General features: G+C 43.6%; 1 non-coding gene across 1 annotated transcript; it reads right to left on the bottom strand.

The window, feature by feature from the left end:
• Nucleotides 1-1,405: 1,405 nt before the first annotated feature.
• On the bottom strand, nucleotides 1,406-1,512 carry LOC124723914. Its single transcript, XR_007006574.1, has one exon. It is a non-coding gene; the product is annotated as a U6 spliceosomal RNA (small nuclear RNA).
• Nucleotides 1,513-15,987: the final 14,475 nt, after the last annotated feature.

Below are 15,987 nucleotides of genomic sequence, written 5' to 3'. Positions count from 1 at the left end.
GAAGGATAGCAGTGGCACTGAAATTTCAAGATGCTTTAACACAGAGCGTATCGTAAGACGTCAAGAGAACAGAGCACTAGTTAAACAGCTTGGCTTTCCTGCAACATAAAACAGCTGGATTGACGCTGACTATTTGCTATATGATGGGGTGCACAGAGCGCAGCCAGCACAGTAGCATAACATGCATGATAGGAGACATTATAGAAGGTGATGGTATTCTCAACAAACTTCCATTCAACTGCACATTCCGGGGTATAATTACTGCGGTCCTGGTACAAAGCTTCAAAAGCGTTTGGCTCGTGGTGATAAGGGGATTAACCTGATTGACGAGTCCTGTTAGGAATACGGCATTTCATAAGCATAACATAACGATTTCCATGGATGTAACGTTGCTGATCGAGTTTTAGCTGATATAGCCAAGGCAATACGTGCTAGAAACGATATTGGTATAGGGCAGCGATTGCAGCATTTGTAGCTGATAAAACCATGGACGGTAAAATTAAGTTGGGCTTGGGTGTGAATTTCAAACAAGTTATGAATGTCGCATGTCGTGCACTGAAAAAGAAGACAGTGATGATCAATAAGAAGAAACCAGGGCAGGGGGTTTAAAAAACAGTATTCAGACAGTGTTGTATGCATCTAAAAGCGCCCTGAAGCCCGGGTTCTAACAATGCCCAAGACATCAGACAGAATTATCCCCTTCCTAATTCCTGCCCTCGCAAGTCTCTCATCGATAGGTTCACTGGCTGGTGGTGCTACGACTATTGCCAGAGCAGTCAAGAAAGCACAGAACTCCAAGGAGCAGCTGGAGGAAGCTAGAAGACATAAACGCATGATGGAAGCAGCAGCTATCGGAAAAGTATTATACCTGAAACCATATATGTAAGGACTAGGTCTCGTCATAAACAGAAAAAAATCTATTAGCTACCCTACCGGATAGACCGCTTACAAATACAGATCTGCTCAAGTTTGTTAGGACAAAATTCAGCATTCCAAGATTCCGTGGCGTAAACGAAGTAAAATGAGGCACTATTGACCGGAAGGCCCCATCCGCGGAAGTTCAGCCGCCGGGTTCCAAGTCTCATTTCAGGTGACGCCACACTGGGCGACTTGTGTGTCGGTGATGATGAAATGATGATAAGGACAACACCGCACCCAGTCCCAGAGGGGAGAAAATCACCAACTTGACCAAAAATCGAACCCGGGTCCGCTACATGGTAAGCAAACACGCTGCCACTCACCTTTTTTTCCCGACATAGTTCGTTGCTTTTTTGGTCTGGGCGGACGTCACAAGACATCTGTTCAAGTTGATCGGTGATTTCTTGACTCAGTTTTTTTTCATTACAGAGAGCACACAGCTCTCTGACCGAACACGCTGAGATACCGTGGCGGCTATAAAAAAAAAAAAAAATTGGAACCCTTCACGATTTTGTGTGTCATCCTTGCGCAGGGGCCATGCTGATCTTATCTGTACCGTTCCAATTTTAGTATATGTGCCGCCGAAGCAAGTACGCTCACCTAAGCAGGCGGACTCGGTGGTGTGTTTATGTATTACCAGAGACTATGTGGAAATCAGAAGAATGTGGAATAATTTAGGTGTTGCTCGAGGACCAGGAATTCACTGGCTGGTGTATGTTAAGAAAAATACAAATAGCGTCTCCTGTTTCGATTCATTTGGAGACCTGCAGCCACCAGAAAAATTACGACGATACTTCACCGCCAGAAGACGTGTGTTCTACAATTTTCATCGCTACCATGAATTTAATACATACTTGTGTGGGCATCTGTGCATCGTGTTCTTCTACCGTTTACGAAGAAGGATATATAAGGAGGTGCATTCAACATCGACTCATCAGTTGAGGTCCAGATGCAATGTCGTATACTCTGCCTTTAAGAGAACGAACGTCAGTACTATGTGCGAATTATTTCCCACCAGTCTATTTAAGGAACGGGGAATGAAGTATTTTGCTGATTGGACTGAGTAAAGACACTGAATGCAGCGACTAACTTTAACCAGAAATATTCAATAGGACGGCTATTGGGTTTCACAAAAGGAAAAGTTTTGAAGAAGGACCCTAACATATTTTACAGATCCACTTCCTATCAGTACAATCCACGTTGAGTGTAACATTGTAACAAACTCCCATCTCAGCAATAGATTGATTCATAGAGTTCTTCCGATCAGTTGGAACAGGGTATAAGATCGCTGAGACCCCTACCACCGCTGTTTACCTCACAATAACAGTTCAGACATTGGACTATCTAGAGCTGCGTATCGTGGACCAGGATAACCAGCTCATCGACTTTCTTGGCGAGGAAATAATTTTATGGCTACATCTAAAGCAGAACATGCAAAAACTTATCAGGACTAGAAGGGGTGGTGGCGACATTTAACTTGTTGGACCGGAAGCGGCGGTGACGACCTTCAGCCAGGGCTCGCAGCAGCCCCCAGCGTCCACGTATTGTCAAAGAAGACAGGAAGAGAAAAAGGTATAAAGCCAGCGTGCACAACGCACAGCGTGGCACTTCACAACAGAACATCAAGGTGATGACACAGGCAAACTACTATTTTCTTGACTGAGTAGTTCTGAAACCTCTCAATGACGTCGTTTCGAAGTGGCCGTGCGGTTAAAGGCGCTGCAGTCTGGACCCGCAAGACCGCTAAGGTCGCAGGTTCGAATCCTGCCTCGGGCATGGATGTTTGTGATGTCCTTAGGTTAGTTAGGTTTAACTAGTTCTAAGTTCTAGGGGACTAATGACCTCAGCAGTTTAGTCCCATAGTGCTCAGAGCCATTTGAATGACGTCGTTTGGTGTAACTAACCTGGCGAATACAAGCGCATTATATACCAGGAATACTTCTCACATAAAACATATACGTCAACCACACTTAACAAAAAAATGGTTCAAATGGCTCTGAGCACTATGGGACTTAACTGCTGAGGTCATCAGTCCCATAGAACTTAAAACTACTTAAACCTAACTAACCTAAAGACATCACACACATCCATGCCCGAGGCAGGATTCGAACCTGCGACCGTAGCGGTCGCGCGGCTCCAGACTGTAGCGCCTAGAAGCGCTCGGCCACTCCGGCCGGCCACACTTAACAAGAACGATAAAATAAGGATTGCCATCCGACACCAAAATGCTTTAACCTCCCATGCAAGAGTTTAATATATCTTGATGGATCATTTACAAAAAAGGGACGGCACTGCTACAGTGGCATTGGACGTTACACACAATGCTTTAGCGTTCCTGGTTCATGAGATAGGACATGAACTTAACAGAGTCAAGATTGACCATACACGCAACGTAGGCATAGCATGTACTCTCAAAGCGTATATCTCTACTTCTCCCTCGGATCTAAATCATTTAGAAAATGCTGGATGGATACTTAAAAGATATGCAGCGAATTGTTCTGAATGCTAAACAGGAACTTATTCAGGTATGGAATGCAACGGATAACAGCTCATATATTCAAGGAGTTCAAAAGGAGAACGAAATCACCATCAATAAAATAATATGGAAAATGCCACACATCATTGTTTCGGATGAGCAGCGTTTGAAGCTTTTTAAGTTCTGAATCCCGGTGTATTTCTACCGTTGCGTCCGCCTCCGTAGAGCAGCAGTGACGTTACTGCCTACCAGGCAAGGGGGCCCGGGTTCGGTTCCCGGCAGGGGACTTTGTGTTGTGTGTTTTTCATCATCACTGACACGCAAGTCGCCGAAGTAGCGTCAACCAAAAGGACTTGCAATACGGCGGCCGAACCCCGAAGGGGATATCCTGGCTAATAAATACCATACGATCACTTCATTTTCTACCATTGTCTTTCCATTCATGGGATGTTTTCGAGTATCCAGTGCTACCGACTTAGGTAAACATGGACTGCTCAATTGGAAACGAACAGGTTCATCATACTTGCGTTTCAAACCAATAGAAGATGGAATATAGCAAATGATTCCACCAAATTTGACAACTGTAGATTAACTAATGCCAGAATTTACCTGTATTCCGAATTCTACCCGTATGATAACTTACACGTGCATTGGAATGAAAATGTATACAGTCTATCATGTACCATGTATGCGAGGTTCCATACTTCATGTTATGAAGAAGAAGAATGCTTACTTAGCCACGGAAATTCAACAAGCTGGTGCCCATCATCGACACTGCTGGAGATTACGATAATGGATTATGTGTCTCCGCTTATTTCCAGCGTTGTCATCAGTATTAGAGTGAAGCACCCTCGCGGAGCTAGTTGCTCCAGATACAGCGGCAAATCGACGTGCACATTGTGCAAACGAATAGGGTATGTGAGTTCTGCCGCGAACACATACCCCACATCAAAATCAGTCGCCAAACCATCGACTATTCCACCTGATCCCTTGCATTCTTCTTCGGGCATCCATTGAAACTCGCCAATCGGCAGTGATTGTTTTATGGTGTGCCCGTGTAGGTTATTGACATCCAAGTACATGAGGTAACTCGAATAAAGGGTTGCACTGAACCTCTCACACTTCTTTGGAGTGTCTATGGACACACTGACAAAGTCCACCACGGATCTCTCGCTTAAAGAACAGAGGCATGTTAGTATCGATCAATATCTCGATGGTGCGCTTCGTTTTCTTGAGCATAGCGTCCCAAAACACCTATGTGCCGTCTAATAAAAGATGGTATCCAGAGAACATGTGGTCATGCATAGACTCTGGAATTTCTCGAAAACATCCGCGAGCAAGGGCGGATCCGTGTCCATGTAAAGTTGTGTGTACTCTCCTAAAGTGGAGATGTTGAATTCCCTCCAGACATTCACAGCATGCTCATACTTTGCATCCGATATGACATCGCCCGCGACGTTGCCGGAGTACGCAGTTATGAGGGGAACCCTAGTTTTGTTGATTTTTGCCATACCATCAAGATATTCATATCGAAAAACGGCTTTCCTAATTACAATTTGAAACTTTTCCATAAACCGTAGCGAGTCAAGGAAGCGGAGCGTAATTCTTGGCGTCTTTCGTTTGGAGAACGAAATACACAAATAAAAAAAAAAGTTTTGCAACACCTCGGCTCCGAGAGTTCCGGAACCTGTACAGAAAACTGGAATAGAGATTAACATAAATATCATTTCCGCATTTTTTATTGCTCATGAAAACCACACATTGTATGTCGTACCACCATAGAGCGAGACCTTCAGAGATGGTGGTCCAGACTGCTATACACGCCGGTACCTCTAACACCCAGTAGCACGTCCTCTTGCATTGATGCATGCCTGTATTCATCGTATACTATCCACAAGTTCATCAAGGCACTGTTGGTCCAAATTGTCCCACTCCTCCACAGCAATTCGGCGTAGATCCCTCAGAGTGGTTGGTGGGTCACGTCGTTCATAAACAGCCCTTTTCTATCTATCCCAGGCGTTTTCGATAGGGTTCATGTTTGGAGCACATGCTGGCCACTCTAGTCGAGCGATGTCGTTATCCTGAAGGATGTCATTCACAAGATGTGCACGATGGGGGCGCGAATTGTCGACCATGAAGACGAATGCCTCGCCAATATGCTGCTGATATTGTCGTACTATCAATCGGAGGATGGAATTCACGTATCGTGCAGCCGTTACGGCGCCCTCCACGATCACCAATAGCGTACGTGAGCGCCACATAATGCCACCTCAAAACATCTACATCTACATCTACATCTATACTCCGCGAGCTACCTTACGGTGTGTGGCGGAGGGTACTTATTGTACCACTATCTGATCCCCCCTTCCCTGTTCCATTCACGAATTGTGCGTGGGAAGAACGACTGCTTGTAAGTCTCCGTATTTTCTCTAATTTCTCGGATCTTTTCGTTGTGATCATTACGCGAGATATATGTGGGCGGTAGTAATATGTTGCCCATCTCTTCCCGGAATGTGCTCTCTCGTAATTTCGGTAATAAACCTCTCCGTATTGCGTAACGCCTTTCTTGAAGTGTCCGCCACTGGAGCTTGTTCAGCATCTCCGTAACGCTCTCGCGCTGACTAAATGTCCCCATGACGAATCGCGCTGCTTTTCGCTGGATCATGTCTATCTCTTCTATTAATCCAACCTGGTAAGGGTCCCATACTGATGAGCAATACTCAAGAATCGGACGAACAAGCGTTTTGTAAGCTACTTCTTTCGTCGATGAGTCACATTTTCTTAGAATTCTTCCTATGAATCTCAACCTGGCGCCTGCTTTTCCCACTATTTGTTTTATGTGATCATTCCACTTCAGATCGCTCCGGATAGTAACTCCTAAGTATTTTACGGTCGTTACCGCTTCCAATGATTTACCACCTATGGCATAATCGTACTGGAATGGATTTCTGCCCCTATGTATGCGCATTATATTACATTTATCTACGTTTAGGGAAAGCTGCCAGCTGTCGCACCATGCATTAATCCTCTGCAGGTCCTCCTGGAGTACGTACGAGTCTTCTGATGTTGCTACTTTCTTGTAGACAACCGTGTCATCTGCAAATAGCCTCACGGAGCTACCGATGTTGTCAACTAAGTCATTTATGTATATTGTAAACAATAAAGGTCCTGTCACGCTTCCCTGCGGTACTCCCGAAATTACCTCTACATCTGCAGATTTTGAACCGTTAAGAATGACATGTTGTGTTCTTTCTTCTAGGAAATCCTGAATCCAATCACAAACCTGGTCCGATATTCCGTAAGCTCGTATTTTTTTCACTAAACGTAAGTGCGGAACCGTATCAAATGCCTTCCTGAAGTCCAGGAATACGGCATCAATCTGCTCGCCAGTGTCTACGGCACTGTGAATTTCTTGGGCAAATAGGGCGAGCTGAGTTTCACATGATCTCTGTTTGCGGAATCCATGTTGGTTATGATGAAGGAGATTTGTATTATCTAAGAACGTCATAATACGAGAACACAAAACATGTTCCATTATTCTACAACAGATTGACGTAAGCGAAATAGGCCTATAATTATTCGCATCTGATTTATGACCCTTCTTGAAAATGGGAACGACCTGCGCTTTCTTCCAGTCGCTAGGTACTTTACGTTCTTCCAGCGATCTACGATAAATTGCTGATAGAAAGGGGGCAAGTTCTTTAGCATAATCACTGTAGAATCTTAAGGGTATCTCGTCTGGTCCGGATGCTTTTCCGCTACTAAGTGATAGCAGTTGTTTTTCAATTCCGATATCGTTTATTTCAATATTTTCCATTTTGGCGTCCGTGCGACGGCTGAAGTCAGGGACCGTGTTACGATTTTCCGCAGTGAAACAGTTTCGGAACACTGAATTCAGTATTTCTGCCTTTCTTCGGTCGTCCTCTGTTTCGGTACCATCGTGGTCAACGAGTGACTGAATAGGGGATTTAGATCCGCTTACCGATTTTACATATGACCAAAACTTTTTAGGGTTCTTGTTTAGATTGTTTGCCAATGTTTTATGTTCGAATTCGTTGAATGCTTCTCTCATTGCTCTCTTTACGCTCTTTTTCGCTTCGTTCAGCTTTTCCTTATCAGCTATGATTCGACTACTGTTAAACCTATGATGAAGCTTTCTTTGTTTCCGTAGTACCTTTCGTACATGATTGTTATACCACGGTGGATCTTTCCCCTCGCTTTGGACCTTAGTCGGTACGAACTTATCTAAGGCGTACTGGACGATGTTTCTGAATTTTTTCCATTTTTGTTCCACATCCTCTTCCTCAGAAATGAACGTTTGATGGTGGTCACTCAGATATTCTGCGATTTGTGCCCTATACTCTTGTTAAGCAAATATATTTTCCTTCCTTTCTTGGCATTTCTTATTACACTTGTAGTCATTGATGCAACCACTGACTTATGATCACTGATACCCTCTTCTACATTCACGGAGTCGAAAAGTTCCGGTCTATTTGTTGCTATGAGGTCTAAAACGTTAGCTTCACGAGTTGGTTCTCTAACTATCTGCTCGAAGTAATTCTCGGACAAGGCAGTCAGGATAATGTCACAAGAGTCTCTGTCCCTGGCTCCAGTTCTGATTGTGTGACTATCCCATTCTATACCTGGTAGATTGAAGTCTCCCCCTATTACAATAGTATGATCACGAAACTTCTTCACGACGTTCTGCAGGTTCTCTCTGAGGCGCTCAACTACTACGGTTGCTGATGCAGGTGGTCTATAGAAGCATCCGACTATCATATCTGACCCACCTTTGATACTTAACTTAACCCAGATTATTTCACATTCGCATTCGCTAATAACTTCAATGGATATTATTGAATTCTTTACTGCTATAAATACTCCTCCACCATTGGCGTTTATCCTATCCTTGCGGTATATATTCCATTCTGTGTCTAGGATTTCGTTACTGTTCACTTCCGGTTTTAACCAACTTTCCGTTCCTAATACTATATGCGCACTATTTCCTTCAATAAGAGATACTAATTCAGGAACCTTGCCCTGGATACTCCTGCAGTTTACCAATATTACGTTAAATTTTCCTGTTTTTGGTCTCTGAGGACGGACGTTCTTTATCAACGATGATAATGTCCTCTCTGGTAAGCCGTCAGGTATTTTATCGTTTCGCCCAAGGGGGGGGGGGCCCTCTAACCTAAAAAAAGCATCAGGGAACCTCTACCTTGCTGTACTCGCTGGACAATGTATCTAAGGCGTTCAGCCTGGCCAGGTTGCCTCCCAACACGTCTCCGACGATTGTCTGGTTGAAAGCATACGCAACACTCATCGGTGAAGAGAACGTGAGCCAATCCTGAGCGGTCCATTCGGAGTGTTGTTGGTCCCATCTGTACCGCGCTGCATGGTGTCGTGGTTGCAAAGATGGACCTAGCCAAGGACGTCGGGAGTGAAGTTGCACATCATGCAGTCTATTGCGCACAGGTCGAGTCGTAACAAGACGTTCTGTGGTTGCACGAAAAGCATTATTCAACATGGTGGCGTTGCTGTCAGGGTTACTACGAGCCATAATCCGTAGGTAGCGGTCATCCACTGCAGTAGTAGCCCTTGGGCGGCCTGAGTGAGGCATGTCATCGACAGGTCCTGTCTCTCTGTATCTCCTCCATGTCCGAACAGCGTCGCGTTGCTTCCCTCCGAGACATCTGGACACTTCCCTTGTTGAAAGCCCTTCCTGGCACAAAGTGACAATACGAACGCGATCGAACTGCGATATTAACCGTCTAGGTATGGTTGAACTACAGATATTACAAGCTGTGTACATCCTTCCTGGTGGAATGACTGGAACTGATCGGCTATCGGACCCCCTCCGTCTAACAGGCGCTGCTCATGCATGGTTGTTTAGAACTTTGGGCGGGATTAGTGACATCACTGACCAGTCAAAGGGACTGTGTCTGTGATACAATATCCGCAGTCAACGTCTGTCTTCAGCAGTTCTGGGAACTTTTTTTGATGTGTGTATATTTCTTAACAATCTCAGGCAGGACACTGACCTGATCCTTCTCCATACCGAAATTAGGCAAGTGCTCAACAATAAAGTGACAGTCATATCCGCTTAAGTTATGAAAGAAAATGGGTATCTGTCGCGATAATTGATACTTCAAGTTATATGGGTTATGGGCGGGCCACGGAACTTCCCCTTAAGATAACAATGGTCCCTACTAGGTGTTTCCGCTTTTCTGTCTAACGGCAGCCCGCAAATTGGCATTCAACAGCCTTTGTGTACAGATCTTTGTTCTCCTTCGATTTGGTCATGCGAATGTTGTCGCTGTAAAACTTATCAACCTCCAATGGAAGTTTTCAACCTCAGTGAGAAACCAAACCGCAGTATTATCCCCGACATAAGACGTGTATCAGTTGAGTCTTGAATAATAGGATGATGCAGCTTGATATGCTGCCGCATATGGCACGCGTTTTTCTATGAAGTTAGTATGTGAAGTTTTAGGATCACCTTCACAGTGGGTCACAGGAGCGAAGAGACATTCGAAGACGGTATACACTATAAAGGGGCATCGCTCCTGGTGGTGAACACTCTTAAACTTTGTGAATTTTTTCCTCAGTAGGAATAATATTTTTTTCATCTGAGAATAGCAGCATGTTCACACGTATGTTACTGTCACTGGCAAATTTGAGAGATGGAGTGGTCTGATGACTATACGAGGGTCACTCCAAAAGAAATGCATACTATTTTTTTTTAAATCTATCTTTTATTCTACATGTCTGAAAGTTCTACAGTGTGTAGATACATCCTTTAGGAACAATATTTTCATTTCTCCACATAATTTCCATCCCTCTCAACTGCCTTACGCCACCTTCGAACCAGCACAGTAAAATTCTGGACCAACCTGTTGGAGCCACTGTTTGGCAGCGTGCACAAGTGAGTCATCATCTTCAAACCTTGTTCCACGAAGAGAGTCTTTCAGTTTCTCAAAGAGATTATAGTCACATGGAGCCAGGTCAAGACTGTAAGGTGAGTGTTTCAGTGTTGTCCATCTGAGTTTTATGATTGCTTCCATGGTTTTATGAGTGATATGTGGCCGTGCATTGTCGTGCAACAGTAAAACATCCTGCTTTTGCTGATGTGGTCGAACACTACTCAGTCGAGCTTGAAGTTTCTTCAGTCTCGTGGCATAAGCATCACAATTTATGGTGGTTCCACTTGGCATGATGTCCACAAGCAAGAGCCCTTTGGAATAGAAAAACACTGTAGCCATAACTTTTCCAGCAGAAGGTGTGGTTTGGAATTTTTTTTTCCTTGGGTGAATTTGCATGATGCCACTCCATTGATTGCCTCTTCGTCTCTGGTGAAAAATGATGGAGCCATGTTTCATCATCTGTCACAATTCTTCCAAGAAATTCATCTCCACCATTCTCATACGGTTCCAAAAGTTCGCTGCATACCGTTTTTCTTGTTTCTTTGTGAGCCACTGTCAACATCCTGGGAACCCACCTGGCACAAGCCTTTTTTAACGCCAACACTTTCAGTATTCTGCAAACACTTCCTTCCCCTATCCCAACGTAGTGTGACAATTCGTTCACTGTGATGCGTCTGTCAGCAGTCACCAATTCGTTAACTCTCTGCACATTGTCTGGAGTACGAGGCCTGCCGCTGCGAGGACAATCCTCAATATTGTCGTGCCTGCTTTCATCACATAACCTGTTTGCCCACCGACTAACTGTACTGCGATCGACAGCAGCATCTCCATACACCTTTTTCAACCTCTTGTGGATGTTTCCCACTGTCTCGATTTCACAGCATAGGAATTCTATGACAGCACGTTGCTTCTGACGAACGTCAAGTGTAGCAGCCATCTTGAAGACAAGCTGTGACGGCGCCACTCGCGGGAACAGGTTGAACTAAGTTTGAAAACAAGCGGGAAGGATGTATCTACACACTGTAAAACTTTCATACATGCAGAATGAAAACTGTATTTATACAAAAATTGCGTGCATTTCTTTTGGAGTGACCCTCGAATGTTTTTCCCGCTTGTTCTGCTCATCTGACTTGCGTTTCTCCAGGCCATAAACATGAACCGTTAATCCGGTGTTCTGCGCCTCAAATTTACGTGTGTCCTGGATCTTGGCAGAGAAGTCAATACCATCGAAGTTATAACAATTATGAATGTCAAGGTATGTGACCATGCAAAACAAGCCTGGTCGGTTTTATTTCTGACATTAATACATGTCTCCTTATCAGTTACATCCTTAGGGAGCTTTATATAGGTGGACCCTCTATTTACACCACGGATCATTAACAGCCTTGCTGGGCTCCGTTTCCATAACAGGAAGGCACGCTTTCAGAAACCGTACAGAGCCACGGTACACTCCTACTGGAGTCTCGATCCTAGTGTATGAGATTCGCTCCTTAAAGGCGTCCGCAATCACTGAGTATTCTAATTGCGGTATGGTGTTACTAATATGATGTCCTTCGTTACAAGGGCGGGGAAGAGAACTGCTGCTAGCAGCAGGATTAGTACAACTATTATTATTATTATTATTATTATTATTATTATTATAACTACAACTAGACGACGACGACGCTGCTACTGCTGCTGGCTGCGACGAGGAGCAGGGCGGTACATGTACTTCGCGATTTGGGCGAGACCGTGGGGGACGAGGAGATGGTGTGTTGCACCAGTGTCAGCAACCTGGCTGCGGCTGCAGAGCTACAAGCAGTCAGATCGAAAATCAATAAGGAAATTTTATTTATTTGTTTATGAACTCTTACATTTCCATGCCGCTTCTTTGTGACACATGGCAGCAAGTAAACACAGACCGTTTCGACGTCCAGAATGACTAATATCTTACTAATACGTGCTGATATAGGCACGCTCCTGTGACAGATACTTTATGTTTATTAAAATAGACTTCCATTGTAAGGATATCATGGTAATCTGAATTTCTTTTGAATTAGTACAGTGCATATTTTCATAGAGTCGTCCATTACTTTATTGAACACAACATCTACATCTACGTGATTACTCTGCTATTCACAATAAAGTGCCTGGCAGAGGGTTCAATGAACCACGTTCAAGCTGTCTCTCTACTGTTCTACTCTCGAACGGCACACGGGAAAAACGAGCACTTAAATTTTTCTGTGCGAGCCCTGATTTCTCTTATCTTATCGTGATGATCATTTCTCCCTATGTAGTTGGGTGCCAACAGAATATTTCCGTAATCGGAGGAAAAAACTGGTGATTGAAATTTCACGAGAAAATCCCGTCGCAATAAAAAACGCCTTTGTTTTAATGATTGCCACTCCAATTCACGTATCATCTCTGTGACACTATCTCCCCTATTTCGCGATAATACAAAACGAGCTACCCTTCTTTGTGCTTTTTCGATGTCATTTGTCAGTCCCACCTGATGCGGATCCCACACAGCACAGCAATACTCCAGAATAGGGCGGACAATCGTGGTGTAAGCAGTCTCTTTAGTAGACCTGTTGCACCTTCTAAGTGTTCTGCCAATGAATCGCAGTCTTTGGTTTGATCTACTCACAAAATTTATCTATGTGATCGTTCCAATTTAGGTTATTTGTAAGTGTAATCCCTAAGTATTTAGTTGAATTTACAGCCTTCAGATTTGTGTGACTTATCGCAAAATCGAAATTTAGCTGATTTCTTTTAGTACTCATGTGAATAACTTCACACTTTTTCTTATTCAGGGTCAATTTCCGCTTTTCGCACCATACAGATATCTTATCTAAACAATTTGCAAGTCATTTTGATCATCTGATGACTTAACAAGACGGTAAATGACAGCATCATCTGCAAACAATCTAAGACGGCTACTCAGATTGTCTCCTATGTCGTTAATATAGATCAGGAACTTACTCGATGACTTTCCGTCTATTACTACGAACTGTGACCTTTCTGACAGGAAATCACGAATCCAGTCCCACAACTGAGGCGATACTCCGTAGGCACGCAGTTTGGTTAGAAGAAGCTTGTGAGGAACGGTGTCGAAAGCCTTCTGGAAATCTAAAAATATGGAATCAGTTTGACATCCCTTGTCGATAGCACTTATTACTTCATGAGTATAAAGAGCTAGTTGTGTTTCACAAGAACGATATTTTCTGAAACCGTGCTGAGTATGTGTCAATAAATCGTTTTCTTCGAGGTACTTCATAATGTTCGAATACAGTATATGTTCCAAAACCCTACTGCAAATCGACGTTAATGATATAGACCTGTAATTCAGCGGATTACTCCTACTTCCCTCTTTGGGTATTGGTGTGACTTGAACAATTTTCCAGTCTTTTGGTACGGATCTTTCTGTGAGCGAGAGGTTGTATATAATTGCTAAATATGGAGCTACTTTATCAGCATACTCTGAGTGGAACCTGACTGGTATACAATCTGGACCGGAGGCCTTGCCCTTATTAAGTGATTTAAGTTGATTCGTTGCTCAGAGGATATCTACTTCTATGTTTCTCATCTTGGCAATTGTTCTTGATTGGGATTCAGGAATACTTACTTCGTCTTCTTTTGTGAAGGAGTTTCGGAAAACCGTGTTTAATAACTCTGCTTTACTGGTACTGTCATCAGTGACTTCACCGTTGTCATCGCGCAGTGAAGGTATTGATTGCGTCTTGCCACTGGTGTGCTTTATGTATGACCAGAATCTCTTTGGGTTTTCTGTCAGATTTCGAGACCGAATTTCGTTGTGGAAATTATTAAAAGCATCTCACATTGAAGTACGCACCATATTTCGAACTTCTGTAAAACTTTGCCAATCTTGGGGATTTTGCGTTCTTTTAAATTTGGCATGCTTTTTTCGTTGCTTCTGCAACAACGATCTGACATGTTTAGTGTACCATGGTGGATCAGTTCCATCACTTATTAATTTATGTGATGTATATCTCTCAATTGCTGTCCATACTATCTCGTTGAAAACATTCCACAACTTTTCTACACTTACATTATCAAATCGGAAGGACAGAAGACTGTCTCTTAAAAAGGCGTAAAGAGCATTTTTATCAGCGTTTTTTAAATGGATATACTTTGCGTTTCTTTTTGATGGTTGTAGGTGTTACGGTATTCAGCCTGGCAGCAACTGCCTTGTGGTCGCTAATCCCTGTATTCGTCACAATACTCACTATTTGTCCAGCATTATTTGTTGCTAAAAGTCAAGTATGTTTTCGAAATCATTTACGCTTCGAGTGGGCTCATGAACTAATTGTTCAAAATAATTTTCTGAGAAATCATTCAGTACAATTTCGGATGACGTTTTATGCCTGCCGCCGGCTTTAAACGTATAATTTTTCCAGCATATAGAGTGTAGATTAAAGTCGCCACCGACTATAATCCTATGAGCGGGGTACTTATTTGAAATGAGACTCAAGTTTTCTTTGAACTGTTTAGCAACTATATCTTCTGAGTCGGGGGGGTCGGTAAAACGATACAATTAATAGTTTAGTCCGATTGTCAGGTATAACCTCTACCCATACTATTTCACACGAACTATCTACTTCAATTTCGCTACAAGGCAAACTACCTCTGACAGAAATAAATACTCGACCACCAACTGTATTTAATCTATCCTTTCTGAACACTGTTAGATCGTTTGAATAAATTTCGGCTGAACTTATTTCCAGCTTTAGCCAGCTCTCTGTACCTACAACTATTTGAGCTTCAGTGCTTTCTATTAGGGCTTGGAGCTCTGGTTCTTTGAAAATGTTCAAATGTGTCTGAAATCTTATGGGACTTACTGCTAAGGTCATCAGTCCCTAAGCTTACACACTACTTAACCTAAATTATCTTAAGGACAAACACAAACATCCATGCCCAAGGGAGGACTCGAACCTCCGCCGGGACGAGCCGCACAGTCCATGACTGCAGCGCCTTAGACCGCGCGGTCTTGTTCTTTCCCAACAAAGCTACGACAATTTACACCTACAATACCAATCGTTTCTACAACTACCTTACTGTGTTTTACCTGCCCACTTTTAGACGGACGCCCCTTCTGTGGTTCCCTGAGACCCCCTAACCTAAAAAACCGCCCAGTCCCTTCCACACAGCCCCCGCTACCCGTGTAGCTGCCTCCTGTGTGTAGTGGACACCTGACCTGTTAAGCGGAACCCGGAAACCCACCACCCGATGGCGCAAGTCAAGGAATCGGCAGCCTACACGGTCACAGAACCGCCTGAGCCTCTGATTCAGACCCTCCACTCGGCCCTGCATCAAAGGACCACAGTCGGTTCTATCGACGATGCTGCAGATGGTGAGCTCCGCCTTAATCTCGGAAGCAAGACTTGCAGTCCTTACCATTTCTGCTAGCCGTCCGAAACCAGAGAGAAATCAGTCATCAACAGTACATTCTCTCGCATTATCTAAAACTGTCTGACAACGCTCAGGTAGTTTACCGATTCCACGCTTGTAAATACCTACTGGATATGAGTTAAAGACGTCGTCAAACGTGATTTGAGAGGAATTGTCTTGACTATTTTTCGGTAAGGAGCTTGAAAGGTAAACATTTGAGGGCATAAGTCCAGCAGAATAAGTACGTGAGTGATGACTTCTCAAACTCCTGGATAGTTTTGT

The sequence above is a fragment of the Schistocerca piceifrons genome, chromosome X, assembly GCF_021461385.2.
Source record: "Schistocerca piceifrons isolate TAMUIC-IGC-003096 chromosome X, iqSchPice1.1, whole genome shotgun sequence".
Lineage (NCBI taxonomy): Eukaryota > Metazoa > Arthropoda > Insecta > Orthoptera > Acrididae > Schistocerca > Schistocerca piceifrons.
The sequence above is the reverse complement of the archived record's forward strand: the minus strand, read 5'-3'. Positions and strand labels throughout refer to the sequence as shown.